The sequence below is a fragment of the Anser brachyrhynchus genome (genome assembly GCF_964034855.1).
Source record: "Anser brachyrhynchus genome assembly, chromosome: Z".
Classification (NCBI taxonomy): Eukaryota; Metazoa; Chordata; class Aves; order Anseriformes; family Anatidae; genus Anser; species Anser brachyrhynchus.
In genome coordinates, this window is record NC_137697.1 from 58,004,738 (window position 1) to 58,025,580 (window position 20,843).

The window sequence follows — 20,843 nt, forward strand, 5'->3', positions numbered from 1 at the left end:
AAAGCAGATGCAGCCAAGACAGGCAAAGAGTGGAAAGAAAAGCTGAGGGATGGGAAGCAAACAAACTAGGCATGGAAAAGGTGTCCTTCATCATTGTTGTGCATTCCCTGCACTTACAACTTAGTATAAACCCATGCAAGATTTACATAATTCATGTGCAAGCCACGTGGTTTTGTTATTGTGATTCCCTTGGACATAATCACCATGGATACCTGCCACAGGAAAATGAGCATACAGGAATAGGATTGTGGTGTTGGAAATGCTGCTTCACGGCTTTCTTCAGCTGGGAAACTGACTTTTGTCCTTGTGCTTGCTTAGGCATTAAAGAAAGTGAAATCACCTTCTGCAGCTCACAAAACTCTAAACGACTATGACAAGCTGATTAATTAGGTATCAAAACATCTGATTCCATTGGAAAATGAACTAGCTCCTAAGAGAATTAGATAGATCACAACAACCTAGTGATTGTCTCTGACATTTACTTCAGGAAATGTCCCATGGTTATCTATATTTTTGCAGGTTGAGGATCTGGACTAAAGAGAACCTTCTTTTTATTCATTTCATTTGTGAGAGCATTTTGCTTGAGTTTCTATTCACTGTTTATCTGATCTCATGTGAAGATATTGGTGTTATGGTCATTTGTATGAAATGATTGTATAGTACAAAAGAAGAGAGCAGCTTCTGAGTTACATGATAGACTACCACCACAGATTCCTTTAACCCTAGTAGTATTGTTGCAACCACAGTGACTTTGTGCATGATCAAATAACCTTGTCTTCCAATGTTTTCTTTCCATTTAGTATTGGTATCACAGGCAGTGAATGACAAAATAAAAGAGAACAAACATGATAAGTTTTGTTACTAGAGGTACAAATATATGCCATAATGGGTTATTGTCCTCACTCACTGCTCTGTTTATGTCATTATAAATGACACTGATATTCAAAGCATTTCCTTTGTGATAATATACAGCTGTCATTAAATCAGTCCTTTACATTCCCATTTTCCTGCAACTTCAGTTGCCAACCTCACATTGGTTTAATAGTTTAACAAATTATATCTCTGGATTTTGATGTTATCTTCTTTCCATATCTACCAAGTAAATAGCATCCAGCAAAAGCAATTTAATTACCAATAGCATGGACCTAGGTATAAAACCAATTTCTATCTCAAAATTCCAGTCACACACAACCACCTCAATTACTGTGTTTCTGTAATGTAACAACATTATGGAGAGTGGGACGCTCTTCTCATTTTAAATCAGCTAATCTATCCATATAGTTTTGATTACACTGCCATGGGCAAGCTCAGAGGAATCTCACCACTTCCTAGCTAAAGAAAATTAAGGTTGAAGAAAAGAAAATTAAAGAAAATTAAAAGGTTGAAGCAGTATTTCAGTGCGTTTAAATCAATCCACAACATGCCGTCAGAACCTCTATTTCTTTTAGATTCAAGTACTAAGCATCTGACAAACTCCAGTAATCATTAAACACAGCATAGAAAGATTTGGAATTGCTGGTATTCTATGGTTTTAAATCTCACCACCAGATTGAAAATCAGTCAAATATCAAGCTAAATAGCAATCTAAATCTAAATTTGGAACACTTTAAATGTCTCATAAAATGTGGCATTCAGTATTCAAAAAATCACCACCCACATCAGCTATTAGCCCACCACCCATAATAAATAAATCAGTATTATAAACAACTGAGACTGAATCTTGCTGACCAATAGAACACAAATCCCAAGGAATGAGAGTAGAAGACTGCCAGATGGTAATATCTGACAATTTGTAGCATCATCCTTGATATAACCAAAATGATCCTAGTCCAGGCCCACTGTATATCTCTTGATTACATTTTGATAGAAAAAACATTGTTCATGTTCAGTTATTTCTTTTACCATTTTATTCTTTCCCAGTCCCATCACTGTACGACAAGCATTCATTGTTTGGCTGTATATGTGGCTTTGTAATACCTGCATGCAAAGGTTAATAATAACCTACTTTTAGTGACAGCAGAAGACAGCAGACAGAGAAGGTAGGATTCACCTTGGCTGACTTTTGGCACCTAAAGTAGTATGTCTAATAAAAACTGATCTCTGAAACTCTTTCTATAGCCAAGTCAAACAGCAGATATTACAGGATCATTTTTTCTTTCTGTGTTAGATATCTGTTTCAGAAGATTCATGCCACCCTGTGGAGAGGACAATCTCTCTCCACTGGAGCTGAAAAGTATACTTGGATTAAACACCTATCTTTTTGATGCATAAATTTAAGTGAGATGAATGCACCCAAAAACACTGAACTAGGCTGAGAACAGACTGATGAGTTGAAATACTAAGGACATCAATACCTGACATTTACTGGAATTAATAGAGTTCTCTATGTAAAGGAGAAAATGGGGCATCTGAAAATGGGTTTCACAAAACAGCCACTGAGGGTTTCACACACAGCATAAACAATCACACTCAAAATATGTTAAACACATGATTTTGATATGGAGCTTGGGTGTACTTAACTCTGCTTAGATTTTGTAGCCTTGAACCCTTCTATAATCCTTGCTCACTGGAAACAAAGTGGTTCTAGCTTCTTGTGGCATTGCAATGCTGAGCCAAGCTAATATAACCTAGCTCCCAGAATGAGTGTCTGCAGGGCACAGCACAGCTCCAACATGGCTACAATCACCTGGTCAGAGGTGGCTCACGCCTGTCTAGATTGTAGTGTCAGTGAAGTTAGAAGGCATTATTGGTACCTGCATGTATGTCCAGCTTCAGGTAACCAGTTATGAATATTTCTAGCATTTTATGGTCTAAGTTAAAATATATATATATATTATTTTTCTTTTGCAATTTTTCAGGTTTCAGAAATGCTTCGGTGATTTAAGGTTAGCCTGTCATGACTGTATCTATAGCACCAGATAAGAGCTGTTTCCATTATGAAAGGGATCTAGAATGTCTTTCAGGTTTTATGATATTTTAAAAGACTTATTTCTGGATGTTGAAACTTATTTGAGTTACACAACAAGAAAATACATTATGCATCCAAGGAAAAATAATTTGCATTTTAAAAACAGGTCATTAGAATTGTATAGTACATTTATATGTGAATCTTTACAGGCAGGCCTCTTAGATGGAACATGTTGAGGTCCTATCTCTTTGTTTGTAGAATGAAACCAGTAATTCATGCTTCTTTAATTTTGAAATGGTCTAATCCAATCAATTAACTGTGCCACTTAGTGTAGTAGTGTGGTGAAGGTTATCTAGAAATTTGAAATGTTTCTCTTTGAATAAGTTGTTTATACATTTGAACATGTGTTATAACTTTTTGCAATGTGCTTGCAGAAACATATCCACTTTTATTCCCTCTTCTCTTACACTTCCCAAATTCTCTTTAACAAGAACACCTGATTCTTTGAAAATCTTCTATTTTGAATAGTGTAATGGGGGTTTAAAACATCCATTTTGTGATGGATATTGTATGACCTGGAAAAAAAAAAAAAAAGAATCCTTTGTAACAATGATTAAGTTTAGATTATCCCTGAAAGAGAAAAATTAGGAAGAATATCTGCAAGAGAAAATCAGTTATGTCATGTCAGGGAATGGCTTAGCCTCCACAAGTAAAATTCTCTTTGTATTTGCTTTTGATTAAGAAGACAACAGAAGGAATACACAGATGACCTCAGCCAAAAGTTAAAATACTACTTTTTGGCAATATTTCTTTTCCCAATCTATTACCCCTTTCTAAAAAGTATGTTTCATCAGACCTGATCTTATCAAACACCATGAAAAATTGTGGTACATTCCTGTCCTTGTGAAAAAACATTTTATTAGTGTTTCAGGTGCCCTCTTTATAAATTAAACTGATTTTCAAAGATATCAAAATCTTAGCACACATTATTTTTGTTCTGATGATGGTCCTGATGAATTTCATTCTTCACTGGTAATTTCATCTCCAAGACCTGGTCAACATCATGTTCATTACCAAATGTTTGGGAAGAGGGTGTATGTGTATATGTGTGAAGGTGGTTGTCCCTTGACATGGGAATTGCAGAAGGAATTAATATGGTGAGACAATTTCATGACATGAAAGTGTATTATTGTGCCTGCCTTGTATTCCGGCACAGCGTGCCAGACTTTAGGACTAAAGTGTTCTTTATTATCAATTATCAACCTTTCGCAAAGGCAGAATTGTCTTTGACTGAGTGGTTGTATGTACAAAAGTGGTTTTGATGGAGGGGACATTGACAGCTGCTCCAGCAAGCCTTAATGAAGGGTAAAAATATCTTTAATATAGGCATGGTATGCTTTGCTGCCTTTCCGGGAGAAAAAGCACCAGCAAACATACTTTATGTTACTGGGATCTGACAGGATTATGTCACACAGTGCAGATTCATGGGTGTTATCTTCACTGCCTTCTGTTTTATCAACTTAGCAATTTTCTGACCTCATCTTTATATATATGTGTGTTTGGAAGTTTGCCCAGCCTTCTTTGCTCATCACAATGAACTTCCAGGCATTACAGACATATCTACGTGTCTCACTGTCAGTCAATGTTAGACAATTTTTAATAAATTATATGAAATTGACTAAAACTTATATATTCCTGTAAAAATATATTCCTGTTTAATGATTAAAGTCCTACAAATAAAGTAGTGAATAATTAATTAAATAAATAAATAAATAAATAAATAAGATCACTGGAAGAAAAAACTGCAAGTATGTGAGACCTTTTTATGTTTACATGTTTCGTTGAAGTCACAAAAATTAACCAATTTTACTTTACTTTTACAATGTATGGTATGCACTACAAGACAATACTTTGAATATTTCATGTTATAGATAAAAATTAATTTACCGTAGGGAATTCTGCACGTTATTTATACTAAATAGTACTTCTACATCAGATTTAAATACAGGAGGCGTCATGGAAGCAAAGCAGGCCCAATAAGGACTGTTCTTCATCTACCTCCCACAACGTCTAGAGACATCTGTGAAAATATATATGGATCCACAGGAAAAGCATAGTTAGTATTCAAAACAGTGAAACTAGTGGATTCCCTTGGACTCCCTTTTTTAGGAAAGCCACAGAAAAATAATAATCCAAAAAGCCCCTGTTCAATATATCAACCTGCACAAACTAAGAAAACAGAAACAAAAATCTGAGCTTCAGTAACAGCTAAAACAAATGCAAACTGCTACAAACTATGATGAAAACTTTGTTATTTTTTACTGCAAAACAATTGCTATTCATTAGGTAGCTCTAAGAATATATGCTGCCTATGATTTGCTCTTGCTTCAGTGCACTCTTGGAAAGATTCATGCTTTTTCCTCTATTAGGAGGCAACTCCTGCCTCTTTACTCCTTTTTACTGCTCTAGCAGAATAATAACATTTGATAACAATACATTGGTGCAGCTTCTTGCCTTCCCTGTAGTCATCTTTTACCTAGGGCTTGACTTCAGATGGTGTCACAGAAAGGATTTGTCTACATATTTCTTTTGTAGGCTGATATGGGATCAATCTCTCTGTTACCCCTGTGTGTCAAAAGCTATGTAGCTGTCTAAGTGGTGGAACTTAGCTGAGCTATTGTCTATCTCATACACAAGAGGGATTTATGCTTACAAGATCCAGGCTATGGCAATATAAAAATAGATGGACACACTTTTTTTGGGGGGGGAGGGTTGGATGTGGAGGTGGGGGCTGTTCTGGCTAATCTCTTCACAGATCTGAGCAGAAGCAGAATTTTCTCATGCTTAACAGCATAGTTCTGGGAAGCTATGTGGTCTCAGGTGTCAGTGAAGCTATTTTCACCAGTGAACTCAATAAATAGCTTACCTGATAAGGCATTTCACTAGATGTTACACAGCATCTTTCCTTTTTATTTGGGTATAATATTACCATTTTGATCTGGACTTTTCCAACTGAAATAAAAGACATAAAGAAGACAAGATATCTGAACAGCATGATTTAGGAAATTGTGTTCCCCTCCCTACTGCTGAGTAATAATTCATTCTAAATGGGTGGTCATTGATTTCTAGAACCAGATTATGTCATTCTTTCTCACAGTGGCTGATGCAAATCAAGGCTAAAAACAAGCAGTTACAGCTACAGCAGTATACTTTCCTTGTGTCCTCTAATACGTCCCTGATATCACTTTTTTCCAACAAAGCATTATGAGACTGAGTCACAAAATCTGATACTGGCAACAGTTAACACTTGAAAGTTGAGGAAGGTGAGTGCACCCTTCTCCTGAAGGTGTTTCTCAGTTCTGTAATGCTTTGAGGCATAAGAAAGTACCTAATTTTATGCAAATTAAAGCTTGGTCCCAGATTGATTAAAGTCAATGGAAGGAGTCCAACTGACTTTTTGGTATTTTGAATTAGGATTTTAGTGTCTAGAAAACATAAAAGCACAAATGCTATTTGTCCTTTTTAAAAATGACCTTTTAAAAAATAGAACTTGTAGGGAGACCTGTACGTTCTGTTTATTGTATTGCATTTTAGTCTTACTAAGTTGATTTTCCCAAGGTGTAGAAGAGAAATTGAAGTTAAAAATAAGTCCTCTTAGTATGACTTTTCTGTTATGTCTTGAGTTACCACAGTGAATGCAAACTTCAACTTGTTTCAAAAACTGTTTGTTGCGATGACGTCTTTTTTTTTTTTTTTTTTTTGTTCCCCCGAGGTAATATAATTGAGAGTAACTTGCCAGGTATTCACAACACAAACAGGAGGCCTCTGCATTCCACTGCATTTTTCCCAGTATGTAAATAGGATGTAGTATTTCCTGTGAGAAATTTGTTCTTACTGTGTTTCATCCTCCTCATGGCTTCTGATTTTTCCAGCCATTTAGCAGTTTGTCACTCATCTTTGATAACTGCCCCTTAGAGGGGCATTGTGTACAGAAAACAGTACTGTGAAAAAGCTCTGATAAATATAAACAAAAAGTTCATAAATATAACAAAAGTTCAGATTAATCTGTAACCGGAGAGATCTTTTTGAAACAGCAGATGCTCCCTGGCCCTCTGACAGCAGCAGCTGTGCAGACTTCTTGGAAGAGCTCCTTAAGCCACAGCCTGAGAAATTAAACTGTACAAAGCCTTATTAGTCATCAGAAGATGTAGAAACCTCAGAGTGAAATTCTTGAAGTTCTTTGATTAGTAAGAGAAATGCTCACCCCCACACATACACAGATGACAAATCTGCCACTGCTTTTTTCCTATTTCCTTGACTCCTTGAGGCTGGCACAATGATAGCTGCCAACCGTGCGTTTTACCCAGGACTGGTGGACCAATTTGTTCAGTCCAAACTGTGAAAGGATACAGATATATAGATATTTTGTTAGTATTTGGGAAGGAAGGTACTTAGGGAGAATTTCTAAGGCTATTTGAAGAAAAGAGCAGTTCAGCAAAGTTGTCCCAAGGAGCACAGGCATATCATGATACTAAAATCATTTACGCAAGTCAACATGTGTCCAGTGTCATTTGCAACTTGCCACGAGGTCTTTATATTTGGGATTCTAGATATGGGACTTGTAATCAAAAGCCATTGCTGAAGCAGTTTGCAAAGCAGTGGGTGGAAAAGCTGACAGAAACCAAAACAATTTCATGCATCTGTGCAAAGCTCGCATTTCCACTGACTTTTTTACTTTGTTATCTTCAAAATTACTAGAGAATCTCCCTGCTGAGAGTTAGTTGGTTCCTCTGATGAATAAATTTTAAGGACAAGGAAGAGAAGTCAGATAAATATGGAGTAACTTGGTAGAGGCGGAAAAGGATATAGCTGAAGATGTTAAACTCAGAGAGTATTTTTATGCCTCTGTGGATATCTTTCAGCTGTGAAACAAGTATAGTAATGTGAAGACCGACTGATAGACAAAGGATTAAGAAGGGTAATGAGAAGACCTAGGCAAAGCGAGGGAAATTAGGAGGGGAGGGGGGACTCAGAAAGAAATGCCAATGATCAAACTTCTAATGGAAAGGACATATTACATTTAGAAAAGGAAAAAAAAGTATGGATGTGAATATAAAGTAACTGGATACACCCACGCAACATGTTCTAAGCAGATGTGGACTCGTTCTTCCTGTTCTCCTAACTGAAAAATGACCATGTGATGACATTTACATCATGCTAATAAACTCTGTTCAGAGGTAGCTGTGAGATAGGGTACATTAACTTGAGTTCAGCACCGTGATAAATGTGGTCATATGGCTTTTTTCCAGCTCCAAGCAAGGAGAGAGTTAGTTATTGTTTGCTGGGAGGATCATGTGTAATCATATCCTAACTTGAATTTAGGAGTTAATGAGTTTTGTAAGAGTCTGGCTGGGAAAACTTAGCCTAAAGATTAGATTTAGTTTAGGAATGGGTTGGCAACATCAAGTATTTTTGATCTGAAAATGAGTGTTGGAAGAAGAGACTAGTCCTTAAGCTGTGAAACTGAATTTTGCAACCTGCAGTACCAACTCTGAAGGCCACACAGGTCAGCCAGCTTCACTGTTTGAAGGAAACCATCAGGTTTTGATAGAAATATATTTGTCTGGATCAAAGAGAAAGGAAATCTGCAGGCCATTTATAAAACAATCTGGTAAGAATGCTTTTTCAAATACACACAAACTGTGGGAGCAGCTAGTATCAGTGATATTTCTGCATGGGTATATCCTTTTGATTCTTTTTGTAGTACCAGAAATAAAGTGTAAGACCATATGAGATTCATTTAGAGGTTTATTTTTAATGGCTGTGCTTTATTACTACAGTGCCCCATTGAAGCAGTTGTATTACATTTCTGTTCTTTCAACTTTACAATGTTAGAAACAAGACCATCAGTCAGGGACTGAGTACCACATCCTCACAGTAAGAAAGACTGGAAACAATAATTTGTTTCTTAGGTGGAATTAATTCTTCATGCAATGAAACATTGACCCTAATTTGCATGTGTATAATTTTTCAGTGTTAAATGCACATGCATTATTTGCTTGCACACATAACTGCCCCAATAGTCATACTGGTCCTCTTTTTAAACTGAAAAGCAGTAAGAACTGAAATTATTTTTTTTCCTTCTCCTGCGTTTCCTGGAGGTGGTAGCCTCTATCCACACTTTATATTCAAATAACAACTAAATGGTTTAATTGCAGACCAGGTGTTTTCAGACAGAACCAAAGGATGGTTCCTTCCTCACCATACTTATAATGAAAGGTGAGAGGTAAACATAGATTTGCCAAGGAACAACAGCACAGTAGTCAGCATAAGCACAGCAGCTGTCAACTCAAAAAAAATCACTCAAGATAATGATTAAAGAATACAAGACAAACTCACCACATTCTTCATGCTGCGTCTGTTCTGTGGAACAGAAAAAAAACCCACACCTTTCCAAGCAAATCAAAACACTCACTCTAACAAAACCTGATATCACTTAAAGCAAACAAATAATTTTGTGGAACCGTTTGTCAAAATGACAAGTTATTTATGACTTAAACAAACAAATAAAAAGTTTTATTTTATATAAATAAAATTTATATCTTTTATTCATAAATAATAATGAACTTATCTCTTTGTTAGAGGGATGACCAAATATTGAAAATATTGATATTGAAAATCTGTTATTTACTGTCATTCTATTTATGAATAGATAACACTTGAAATGAAAATCATTAATAATTAATCATTATGCAATAATTTCTGCATTAAAAAGTATGTCAAGAAGTCTTTCTGTGAGCTTTACAAAAATGATACTGAAGCATCCAGAAAAGGAGCTGAAACTAGAAACGTCTGGTTACCTGTGACATTCCTGTTAATCGCCCTAAAGATGTATGAAGGTCAATGTCTGAGAAATATCTCTCACTTTCAAAACAACAGAAAAGCCTTCATTCTTTTTCATTTCTTCTCACAGGATGTTGGTGGCTTTCATTAGGGGTCAGTATTGGGATCAGCCCTACTTAACACCTTTGTCAGTGGCATGGACAGTGGGATCAAGTGCACCCTCAGCAAGTTTTCAGATGATGTCAAACTGTGTGGTGCAGTTGACATGTTGGAGGAAAGGGATGCCAGGATGCCATCCAGAAGGACCATGATGGGCTTGAGAGGTGGGTCTGTGTGAACTTCATTAGTTTCAACAAGGCCAAGTGCAAGGTCCTGCAATGGGGCAATGGCAATCCTAAGCACAAATAGAGTCTGGGTGGAGAAAGGATTGAGAGCAGCCCTGAGAAGGACCTGGGGGTGTTGGTTGATGAGAAGCTCAAAATGAGCTGGCTCTGCTCTCATGAGACCCCATCTGGAGTCCTGTATTCAGCTCTGGGACCCCCAGCACAATGACAACATGGATGTATTAGAAAAAATCCAGAGGAGGGCCACGAAGATGATCAGAGGGCTGGAGCACCTCTCCTACGAGGACAGGCTAAAGGCATTGGGGTTTTTCATCCTGGAGAAGAGAAGTGTCTGGGGACACCTCAGGGTAGCCTTCCAGTACCTAAAAGGGGCCTACAAGAAAGCAGGAGAGGGATATTTTGTCAGGCAGTGTAGTGATAGGACAAGGACTAACGGTTTTAAACTAAAAAGGGGTAGCTTTAGGCTGGACATGGGGAAGAAATTCTTCACTCTGAGGGTGGCGAGGCACTGGAACTGGTTGCTAAGGGAAGCTGTGGATGCCCCATCCCTGGAAGTGTTTAAGGCCAGGTTGGATGGGGCTTTGGGCAACCTGGTCTGGTGGTAGGTGTCCCTGGCCATGGCAGTGGGGTGGAGTTAGATTATCTTTTAGGTATGCAATGCAAAGCACTCTATGATTCTATGGTTCTATGTTGAAAAAAATATATATTTTCAAAGACAAGCCTAATGAAAAAAAAAGGTTTTAACCATGTTCTGTAAGACATACTATTAGTTAACCATTTTCACATCTTCACGTACCTGTGGTCAAATACAGTCAGGGTTCTTTGTTCAGTGTGACACCTCCAAATAATCATGTAGAAGATAGATTCTGTGACACCTGTCACATAAATTGATGTGATGTTTAGAAATAAGAAATAGTCTGATAATTTTTATGCCCCTCTTTTAGAGCAGTTCTAACAAGTTAATATTTTTCTTGTACTGGGAAAGCCAGATCTGTATACAGTACTCTAGGTGGGGTCATATAGCTGAACTGGATAGCTGGATAGCATCAGTATAGCTGAACTGGATATGTGAGTGAGGTGGGAAATAGGACATTGATGCAAAGAAATTCATCATGGTCAGACAGGCACTTTCTACGTTCCCAAAATGTGGGGAGCACAATGTAGTTTAATACTGTTTTCTCCCTCTGCCTGCTTTATTTATACTCTAAGTTCAAGGAAACACAAATTAAGACTCAAAAGTCCTTTTTCTACCTGCAGGATTTTGCCTGAGCCTTACCTAAATCAATCAATATAGTATGATTATGATATTTGGATCCTGTGAGGGTGATATGTGAGGGTGGGATGCTGAGCAGTCAGGGTAAGTATTCTTCATATAATTTCCAAGAGATCAGAGGACGTATAATATTCTGAGGTTATAATACATATGAAATGTAGATTACACTGATATGTTCTCATGAAATATTTCTGTATTTACTTACTGTCTGTACAAATGTACACACGGATACATTCACACCTATCTATTTGGTGTGTGGTGCTACTTTTTGTTTGTTTGTTTGTTTTTTATTTGTTTGTTTGTTTGTTTGTTTGCTTTTTAATATTGCCTGGTCTTCCAGAGCACAATGCTATGAAAATGCAATTCTTGATGTATGAAGGTTTAGTTTTTGACAGTATTCTATATTTCCCAGTGATACTTCTGAACATTCAGAAGTTCAAGGTTGTTTCAGGTCACCCAGCAAAAGGAACAAAAATAGGAACTGAGTCTGGTTCTCCTGCATTTTAATCGAGTCACCTGCTAGACCACACTTAGCCAAGGCAATAATTAACCCCCATATAATAAAATAATTATAGCCACATATTGAGCTGAGAGAGGTTTTGTTAAAGAAAAACAAAACAGTAACAAATGCAACACAAGTTCCAGCTGTTAGTTGGAGCTGCAAGGATAAAAAGGTGAGAATAAGTTGTTTCAGATACTTGTCTCGGCTCTCAGTCCCTCCTGTCTGACTGGAGGATGCCAAGATACAGCAGAAAAAACTGAGGTATCTGCAGCACCATTGCTAGCCAGAACACAGCAAACTTTCCCAAATTTGTCACTAGTAACAGCAAGTCATGACTTCCACTCTGCTAAAAATATCTAATAATGATTTTGTCCTGCTTTCCATTTTCCTGTCAGCATGCGCTACATTCTGCTGCCCAGCTATATCCTACATGGCTTCAAGTCTGACGAGGTTCTTCCTTAACCCACAAGGGATTATTTGGCTTTGTAATCCTAAAGGGCTTTACTGTAATAGTGCTGTTCATTCATAAGGGCACTTCTCAAAATACTTCACAACCAGGACCTGCCTCAAATAAAGCTATGGGGTTTAGGGATTTTATTTTAAGTTTAATTTCAAGAGTTCTCTATCATACAAATTATCTTCTATGTAATACAGCTGTCTCATATCTGTATGTGGTGAGCAGCAGTGGCTAATAACTTTCTTTCCAGTAAAGAAATACTTTAACAGTCACTATTAGTTGTATTCATATATGCAATAGTGTAATTATTTACAAAAATATTGTAGAATCATGTGTTTTTAAATGATATGTTCATGTAAAATGTAATTTTAAAATGTTAGTATCAATATTTACTATTTCACAGCCAGAATGAAACAATATATATGTGTGTGTATATATCTATACATATATACACGCAGTTATCCCTCCTTCTGGCTTAGCATAAAAAAAAGGAAACATCTTTAAATTTTGTTGTAAGCAGAAAGCAGCGAGCCATACCTGAGCACCTGTTTTTCTTGGTAGATAAAACTTCAGTGTAGGGAGTTTTATTTTAATGACCTTTCAAGTTCTTTCATTAAAAAAAAAAAAAAAAGTTACTTTATTTTGTTCTTAATGAAAATGCACTTAAGCAGTCCTGATCTTTGTTGTTAGTGCTCGTATGCAGTTTTGTTCTATTTAGGACTTAGAAAAAGTATCTTTTTAAAATCCTCCACTACCTGAATGATTGACTTTTAAAAAGAAAACCTTCAGATCTCTGCTAGAAATAAGTAAATTCTCTTAAATGAAGAAAGTACACAGAAACTATAATTCTCGATGAGAAATTATTTGATGATTAGAAATAAGTTAGATATTTGGTGTCATAAACTTTATGCATTTTTATGTATGTTTTGCTTTCATGAGTCAGAAATTTCCTAACTTTACTCATTTGCTTTTATTTTCTGTCTAGAAATAAAAATTCCACATCACAAGAAAAATTTCCATCCAAGTATGGAAGGCAGGAGCTACTCTAAACTAAGCAGCACTGCCCAGGGTATGTAGGAAGGAAAGCCACTCAGCACTGCAAAACATCCTCTTCTGAGGGTGCTGAGTGTTTTCTGCTTTCATGCGTGGATTTAACATAACACATTAGCAATATATATGTTTCTAAAGGAGTTAAGCATATATGTGTCTGTTTTGCTGTGGGACAGCTTGGCACCATTTGCAGCCTGTGTGAGGCTTTGGAAAGGGCAGTAGGCACAAAGATGTCTGAGGAGAGGTAACATTTCTTGCCTCATCAGTTAATGTGTCTGTGTTCATCTTCAGTATAAAGAACTGGAAAAGCAGATGCTTTCTCCTGTATAACTTTGTGGCTTTGATGCATTTATGTATGACATATGCTTATACAAAGGTTTTATTATTAAATTGCCATTTCTTGTTTACATTGGAAATGTAAAATATTATATCAATTCTTTGTTTCTTCTATATTTGAGTATGCCTATCAATATTTCCATTAAAGTGCAAAAAATCTTCAGGTGACCTGACTTATTTACAAATTGTCATTATTATTTTGTTCAGGTATGGTAATAACAGATCTCTGTGTGTTTTGCTCTATATAATGGTGTACTGACCTGAACCAAAACAGAGCAGTTGGGTAAGGCTGTACAATGGCCATAGCTATCCTTCTATTTCCTTCTCAAAGACATCTTTTGTACAGAAAGGCAAATATTTTCTTCCCTGAGTTTATACAGATTAACAAGGAGCTCAGCTAACACAGGAGTTGTGACTGTGAGCTGTGTTTCTTTCAGTATCTTATACCAATAGCTTTCCAAGTAGTAGTATGTCTCTGTGTTTTGTCACCTTCTAATTAGACCAATCTTCTAAACGGATTTCCCTCCAAATAATTTCCCCTCTTTTGTACCTTCAAACAAGAGATCAGAGGAAAGCTCTGTTCTTAGTTCCTCCAGCTATTCAGCTGGAAACAGACCAGGTGTCCACCACCTGGTTCTAAGAACTAGGTAAAGGAATAGACACAGGCATAAAGGACGCATGTCAATCCTGGCTCAGAGGGATGGGTGTGAGAACCTGTATGGCTGATGAGGTCTTTTACTGCATCTTAACAGTTGTTAAGTAGGTTACCAACAGCACTGTGCAGGTTGCTGTTCTGCCAGATCTGACATGTGGAACTGAGGCCTTTGATTATCTCCAGTGAAAACAAAGTCGTCCTGTTTGTGTGGAATTACTCATGTGGTGGTAAGATCTAAAATCCAACCAACCAACCAAAACCAAAACAAAGCCAACCAACCAACTTATAAACACAAAATGTGGGAAATGTTTTTCTGGGGAAATGTACTCACACTGTTTTCAAGGAGACTTTCTTCATTCAGATCATTTTCACTTTTGAGTTGTGTGACTGCTGTAGTTCAGGTCTGTGTGATGTTTTAAGAGTATATGGTGTCACAGAGGCATAGGGTCTTATTATTCTTAACCAAAATGATTCATATAGAGGCAAAAAGTATTGAATTCTAAAGATGCTATGTTCAGTTTTACAGAGCTGAATTTTCAAATATTGGGCTGATATCACATGGCTGGGAGCTGGAGATGTTACACTTCACTTTTACTACTGATACTGGTATAGTTTCTTCCATAAAGTCATTTCAGAATTATGTGAGTGAGCTGCCTTACCACAACAGGCAGTTCAATATTAGCCAGCTACTCAGCTGAGAGTGCTGTGAGCTTTCATAGGAGCTTTATCTATTGAATGGTGAAGACTAATATGAAATGAGTGTGACTGGAAACCAATAATGGCACCCTGTAACATCCTTTGCATTGCCACTGAGTCATTTTAATTATATATATATATATATGTATATATATATATATATAAAATTTACCTCACAGGAAAAAAAAATTATATATATATATTTGCCTGTGAGGTAAATTGATCCTTTGGCCTGTCAGTTGTTTCATTTTCTTTACTGTGTTCAGTTCCTTTACCAATCTCTGAAAAGTTTCAGTAATAATGAACAAGAAATTATTGATGAATCACAGAATGTTAGGGATTGGAAGGGACCTTGAAAGATCATCTAGTCCAATCAATACTGAAGATAGAGAAGTATATAAAAATAATGATGTCAAGGGGAATCACTGGGACAAAATAACTTGTTTAATTGTATTTTTCTGTTATAAATGGATTATCCAAAATTTATAATAAAATTTATTCTCTCTTCTCTACTCCAAAATTCCCCTGAATTCTCTAAATGACCTGGAATAGTCTTGCATATTTGTATTCATCTCCTTAAAATCATAACAGCTTTGACAGTGACAAACCTTCCTGACTGCAGATGATACATTTAAATTGATAAATTAGCTCTTATATTTGCGACACTATAGATTAAAAATATGAAACACAGAAACAAGCTTTAAAAGTTTAATCAGTGTCTCTTAGAGAATGGGATTCACTGACCATTCTTGTGTCAGCAGTTTTGATGGTGAAATCTGGGCCTTTAGGTGATTACATGGCTGTACTGATGATGTTCTCTTAAGACCCAGAGCAAAAGAAAGTATGTGCATGGGCATGCACACACTACAGTCATGGCATCAGACTACGTTTCCAGAAAACTGAATTCAAAGAGAATCTCAGGTCATATGACAGGTGGGCTTTATTGCCCATACCAAAAAATGTGTGCTTAAGGCAAATGCACTTTCTTCACAATTTTTTGCTGATTGCCCTGGCAAGCTGTGACACCTTCTTATCAAAATCAGTACAAACTGAAACAAACAAACAATCAAAAAAAAAAAAACCACATCAAAAATAACAGGAATAGCAACATATCAAGATCCAGCTGCTGTTCTCCTTCTCTCTACTAAAACTCAACAGCTTATCCTTGATGTGTTATGGTACTTTGCCTGCATAAAGTAACAGAAACTATAGGGAGATATTTCCCCCCCTCAAGCATCTTCTAGAACTTCTTTCTGTGCCATAACCAATGTAGTTTAGTTTATGGATTAAGAGACTCTTGCAGATCTTACTGGAGCGGTACTTTTATTTATTATTATTTATTTTGCCTCTACAATATTCTGATAAAATATGTGGTAACTTATAGAAACCTTGCCAATTTTTTCTCTGTGAAGATGACTCAAACCTCATGACTTTTTGTTGTTTCTTTTCAGCTTTGTAATGTCTATCTGCAATGATATTATATTGCTACAATAACAATCAAGCTAAAGCTAGATACATTAAAGTAAAATGAAAACAAAAATCCAAGGAAATAGCAATACCTGAGTGTCTTTTCATGTTATTCATCTACATCTCCTGCAGCATCAATTTTTGAGCAAAGCATTAATAGAAGGGACCATCTCACAGAAGTAGCCTACTACTAAAAACCACGCTTCCCAACATGTTGCAAATCAGCATGGCAGAAACCTCTTTGCTTACCTTGTCCTGAGGTTAGTGACTCTAGAATATTACTTTGCAATGCAAAAAAAGTCTTCCTAGACCATTAATGACATGTATTCCTCCCTCCTTTCTGACTCCCCCTCTCTCATTTCCTCACTCTTTATATGGAAAAGCAGAAATCTGGCATTTCAAGCATTGAGATATCTTAAGTTCCATACATTTCTGGGTGTTCCATGATTCCTTTGGATGCTATGAATATCTTTCAAAAAACATTGAATGTGGTTTTGTCACAGGATGCTAAGGCTCTGATAATGAAACTAATAATGCTGTTCAGGTCTGAGCTGTGACATCAGATGATGGTGATGGCACTAATTGTTTATTGACTAGCTCTTCACAAGCACCTTGTGAAGCATCATTTAATCACCAGCAAAGAACAGCAATTCAGACTACCCAGAGTAAAGGTTATCTGCTGATCGGAGAACAGAGAGATTTCTTCTCATAAAAGGTCACAAACCATAGCAAAGTACTGGGATGACCACACTGGTTTTTCACAAAAGAAATTTGTATAGTTCATATAAGGTTTACAATACTTTTTTTTTTTTTTCATGCAGATCGAAAAAAAGTTGCCAGCGCAATGTATTAGGCACGGAGTCTTATGAAAGATGTTCTTTGTCTGTGACTTTCACAGCTTGTCTCAATGTCTAAGCAAGTGAGAAATAATCCATTGGAAAATAGACAGTGCAGTAAACTGGAAAAGCTACACTCATTTCACTGCTTGCAGACACCACTGCTGACATAGGGACTAACTCAACATGGCCAATGTGCTTAGCAACATGTCGTGCACCTAGCTGAATTCAGGCTCATTTCAGTCTTCACACAAAACCACAGTGTTCACTCCCAAAATAACACTCTTCTGCCTGATGTCTCTATTCATTCATCTATACCCTTTTCCTTTCATTAATGTTTTCAAAGTGGAAATGCTGAATTCATTGTCATTAGACAAATATTACTGATGATTAATCTAGAATGTGGATTTTTTTAAAAAGATTTGGACTAAAATGTAAAACAGTCAGGCATGTTTCATTCCTTAATAATTTAGACTGGTCCATTGTAATTGACCATGTAAACAGAAAGTAAGAATGTTCCTCTCTTCATTTTGCAAGTTCCTAAACAGTCACCTCCAGAAACAATTCTAACACTTTCCAGTTACCACATTAAAATACACAGCAAAATATAGCTCTCCCCTCCATTTTCATTACTCTGTAATGAATGAAACCTGCTTACAGTAGGCTCACTTTTCAGGTCACTAAAAAGTCTAATAGAATGGTTTGGATTGGAAGGAACCTTATAGATCATCTAGTTCCAACCCCCTTGGTTAAATAATGATCACACCTTTGAACACAAATGGTTTCATATCATGATTTGCTTTTGGAGGGATCTTTTTGAGGTGGTTATAGAGTGACTAGCCCAGTTTTGCTCTGATTTTGTCTTTTAGAAAATTTTACAATGATACGGTGATGACTATGATAACTGAATCAGTCAATGTCAGTGACTAAACAAGTCACCTTCAGAACTTGAAGAATAAAATTAGAATGAGATATTTGTTTGATAGAAACTGCTATGGCACCAACATCAGTCAAGTGTTGCTGATTTAATACATTCAGAGAAACTTCTAGGACTAACTCCTACATATTTTAAAGTCTGAATAAATTTAACAGTCAGAGAAAGGTATCTTTCAATCTGAATGAAATTCATTCTTTCATACAAAAGACTTTGGAAAATAAGTACTCTGGAGTGAAAAAAAAAATCACCAAAAGAATCTGGCTAATGATTTTATCATCTGGAATATTTTGTTGTTGCTCTTATTGTTTATTAAATTTATTTTATTTATTTATTTGTAATGGAGCAGCTGAAGCAATGTCAGCTAATGACGGGGATTAGCAGCATTGGAATAATTGGCAGCTTGTAGTTGTAGGGACCAAAGACATTTACCTGAATAATTTATGGACAAAAACTGACAGGAATTTCCTAAGAGCAAATAAGTCAGGTCTGGGGGGTGTTGTTTACCTGATGCAATCACATCTGATTGACTGGGGAACTCATCTGCAGCTGATGCCTTAAAAGCCCTGGAGAAGGGTTTATTACATGCCAGCCACACATTCTTTGTTGTACCTCATCACAGTTTAATTATTCATTCATCATCTGGGTGTCACTCATTACAGAAACTGTCCTGGAAGAAAAACTACTCAGGGCACGCTTTTTAAAAATAATTCCTCCCTCTGTGTGTGTGTGCACATGTGGTGTCACATTAGTAGAGGAAATTATGCCCCTTTCTTTTGGACAAAAGGTTTTTCTTGTCTCATTCTTCCATTTGTCACTCAAGGGAAGATCCGCAAGACTGAGGTTCCTTTTTTTATTGTTCCTAAATACAGTCCAAAGCACAAAAGGTAGACAGCCTAGCAGATCATTTATTTCACATCAACAGCTGCACACTCACTACAGAGTCAGAAAAAAGATGAAGGAAATAAGTATGCAAAGTGCATCTTAATGAATCTGTAGTAATAACTCATTACCGTCTGTTGATCATCTCGGGTCTCGGAAATAGAAGGAGTGGTTTCTTGTCACAGCTCCCTGGGCTTCAGTCTGCATTGCCAAGCCCCTCGTGGCATTGACGGTTTTGTACCTCAGAAAGAAACCCACAAAGGCCAGAGTCCAAACTACTTTCTCAAGTCTAATGGCATTTTCTTACTTGGGCTCAAAATGCATTGGGCAAAACAGTGGGAAAGCTTACATCACTACTGTACAGGATCTAATCACTCTCTGGGTTCAGAAAATACGGGCTCTTATCCCTGATGTTTATATAGCACTAACAGTTCTTAAAATTCACCAAATGTTGAATTTATAATGAAAGAATTCATTGGAAAATCACTTTTTGAGAAAATACTTTTAAAACTTCTCAAGTGAAACTATTGAGACCTTTCCATTTCTCTTTCATTTCATCACAATCTCTGGTGTAAGTGGCCATGTACTCACTATAAGTGAGCTATAGATACGTGGTTCAAGTTGTATATCAATACACCAGTTGCGTGACAGTATTTTCTCTGTCACTGAAATCACACTACCCAGTGACATATATTATCCTGCTTAATGCAGGTTTTATCAGTTATCTCAGAGAAAGTACTGCTAGCTCTGCTTTGCTGCTAAAGCTAAGGGGAGCGTGTGCCAAGAGCTCACCTCACCCTAGTGTAACTGGAAAAATCCTTGTGCTCTGAAAAACCCATCGTCACAGAGAACAGTGAAGGGTTGGCCAATCCAGATAAACTGTACTAAGGGTCTGCAAAAGCATGGGAAGGACATCTGTACAAGATTATGAGTTTATGGCTGCACTGAAAGAGGGCTAATTACCCTAGTTACTAAGCAGGCTCTCAGGGACACACAGACACAAATCAAACTGACAGCAAGCTGCATCTGCAGCTGTGTACAAATGGGTTTAACTCCCAGAGAGCTTAAAAGAGCTCTGTTCTGTTCCCCCTGAAATCAACATAAACTTGACTATTATCTTTTAGAGTAGCTGATATAAGAAAGCAATAATAAAACAGTGGAAAGTGAGTTACAAGTCTGTTGATTTCCTGTAAAAATTGAGCGTTACAGAAATTCAGTCTGCAGATACTGATAGCCTTTAGCAGCTTTATAAACCATCAGGCTGCTTGGACAGATGTCTAAGTATTGGAACTATTATGAACATTTATATAAGAAAGTGTTATTTTTATTTATCTTCTCTTTATATGCTTTGTCCACTTTGCTGTACAAAACTATGATTATACACACAACCTTGTATAGGTTGGATGAATGCCTGCTGCTTGTTGAAGGTATTATTAATGTCTCTTTTTTTTTTAACTTTTCATTAAAACATTGATTCTTCGAGCATTTATTCCACCTTGAATTCATATATTTTTAAAATGTTTTACATAGTTTCAGTGCAAAACAATGCTTAGAAGTATACAGGAAATACTTTTAAAGAAATGTAATGACTATATATAGTGATTAATGAACAGAATGTTTTAATTTTTGAGACCTGAATGTGAGAAACAAATTTCTCACT

General features: G+C 36.6%; 1 protein-coding gene and 1 long non-coding RNA gene across 6 annotated transcripts in view; one reads left to right on the forward strand and one right to left on the reverse strand.

Annotated features, from left to right (window-relative positions):
• LOC308185095 (uncharacterized protein) overlaps window positions 1–20,843 on the reverse strand; it is an 846,543-nt gene that overhangs the window by 637,833 nt on the left and 187,867 nt on the right. The window lies entirely within an intron of this gene.
• Window positions 1–20,843, forward strand: part of LOC308185102 — a 47,083-nt gene that overhangs the window by 16,090 nt on the left and 10,150 nt on the right. Inside the window, exons 2-6 of one of the 3 annotated variants that reach the window (XR_013943107.1) lie at window positions 9,882–10,074; window positions 11,353–11,452; window positions 12,266–14,974; window positions 16,664–16,791; window positions 17,353–20,346. This is a non-coding gene — a long non-coding RNA (uncharacterized lncRNA). The remainder of the gene's footprint in view (window positions 1–9,881; window positions 10,075–11,352; window positions 11,453–12,265; window positions 14,975–16,663; window positions 16,792–17,352; window positions 20,347–20,843) is intronic. The other 2 variants (XR_013943108.1, XR_013943109.1) reach the window with 2 other exon arrangements.